Here is a 2,500-nt window from a genome sequence, read left to right as displayed (position 1 = left end):
CCCCAATCCCTTGCTCGTTGCATGGCGTTTTCCTTCTCCCCTTTTCATGTTCCTTCTTTTCTTCATCTCCCTTTTTTGGGGGGATGAAGAAAGGACGAAGGGCTGGCTTTGTGTCAGTTATATACGGCCTTCGGGAGCCATAGGCATTCCCTTGGTTGATGACCTTGACCTTATGGAGACCCTCGAGGCGGACCGTTTCCATCCCCACTTACTTCAGGCTCACCATAGCAAATAATTAAGATTGTTTACATCCCTATTAGTGGCTTTAAGGCTCGCCCCTTCGTCAACTAGTCTGCCTGAATTTGATTTATTGATTTCCCGCCCCATGCCTCTCTCCTTTGGCCATGGCTCCGACCACTGATACCCCTTCTGTCGCAACAGTGTCCTTTGGATCCCTCTCCTCCTGACATTCTTCCTGACACTTCACTGCCTGCCCCAGTCCCCCTTTTCCCCTGATTCTCCTCCTCCTATTTCTCCAACAGCCATCTCTACCCGAATCATTCACTGATCGTTTCATGATGGCTCTTTTGCCTGTTTGCCTTAAACAATATTCCTCTTCCTTTCTCAGCCAGATACTCTCCATTTCGTCCAATCGTCTTACGCAATTAACGTTTTCCCTTGTTACTAATATCCGCTTTACTTCATGTGTGTGTGTGTATGTGTATATATATTTATTTATTTATACATATGTGTGCGTTCGTGTGTGTGACTGTGTTACACACACACACACACACACACACACACACACACACACACACACACACACACACACACACACACACACACACACACATATATATATATATATATATATATATATATATATATATATATATATATATACACGTATATGTTCGAGGTTGGGAGGCTTGCTGCCATCCGATGTGAACGTAAGACCACCGCTTGCCACCGAATAAGAACGAGAGGCCCTTAGCGCAGGTGGATGAAAAGAGTCTCGGAGTAGCATTAAAATCAAAAGCCAAAAAGACCCTCTGCGCACTCCCAGGTGTGCTGTGAGACGCAAGAGGCGACCCATATGTGCAGCCGTTTGTTTTTATAAGGACGAGCAGTTTTGGGAAGATGAACCCGGAGAGAATGCAGGGAAAAAAAAAGATTCAGCTGCACACTTGACGGAGACAAAGCTTCGCACACATGGGGATAATTATCGCTGGTTTCTAAGTCCCTAAAAATGGACCCTTGAAAACGCTTAAGTTTTTTTTTTTTTTTTCTTTTTTTTTGGCAAATTCACAAATGTTACTGTATTCGATGTACCAAGGGAGATCGAAAAGGGAGAAAGGACAACATACAATGAACATGTTATTCCTGCAAGAAACGTGGATGTTAATGCAATGACGACCCAGAGAGTTATAACGTACGAGGGGGAGGTAATCCCCAAAACTATTAAAATGGTAGAGGGTCGTTTTGCTCTAATCGCTCAAAGTTGGGATACGGAGCACTCTGCTCTTCCACGAGAAGCACCGAGACGCTGGTACTTTGCTCTCCGTCATGTTCGTCTTTTCCCCGAAATCCTGGAAATCCCTGGAATCTACAGCTAACTTCACACTATTACTAGAATTAATTTCTAGTTAGTTAAGCTAGTTTTTTTACGGCTAATCACGCCGTATTCTTCAAATGAGTTCCAGGAGTCAACACCGATTCACCTTCACTCAATGATGCTTCAACCCGAACTGACTTAAGGAATTTTAGACCTAGGGGTGCCAGGGCCATCTAGACAGAGGCCTGATTGTTCGGTTGTATGGATGCTGAGATGGCACTTTGGCCCTTATCACGAGTTAGAGTAACCACCAAGATCGTCCACAAGTATTTCACCTCTAACATAAACACAACGTACAACTACAGCCTCACTACCACTCACTACCACCAACTCTATTTTGTGGTTTTATTTCCATACAATTTTATATCATCATAACTAATCAAGAGTTATGTTTTACCAATTAAATGCATTAATAATAGCATAATTAGAGTGTCACTGCTTCTGGCCAATATATATAACATGCACAAAATTTATTGAAAATGAGAACACTCTCAAATCTTCCTGGATTTCAACTTCAGGTTTGAGCAGGAAAGGGAGAGGAAGTAGTCTCAGTGGGAGAAAGGGGAAGCACTGCAGTAAACACAGGGCAGGTGAAGACAGGTGAGTGGAAGTGAAGGGAGGCCAGGTCAGGTTGGAGGATCAGGCAGTCTGTGCAAATGGTGGCCGACATAAGGAAGTAGGCAAAGGATATAGGAAGCAAGGAGACTGTCAGCAGAAGAAAAGACTAAGCTTAGTGAGACTAATGCCCGCCTCACAAGGAATGGTACAAGAAGTGTATGTACATGCCATACCAACTCCACTTCTAAAGAGACTCCTCACCTGCCTGTTCTCAGCCTGCTATACACTGAGATCTTCACTCTGTCACCCTCTCAACTGCAGGCTATTTTAGACTCCCTTCGTGCTTTATTACTGTTTTTGTAACTAGAAATGCTATGACAATGAAAG

This window comes from Penaeus vannamei, chromosome 28 (assembly GCF_042767895.1).
Source record: "Penaeus vannamei isolate JL-2024 chromosome 28, ASM4276789v1, whole genome shotgun sequence".
In the NCBI taxonomy this organism is placed as follows: domain Eukaryota; kingdom Metazoa; phylum Arthropoda; class Malacostraca; order Decapoda; family Penaeidae; genus Penaeus; species Penaeus vannamei.
Note: the sequence above shows the minus strand (reverse complement) of the source record.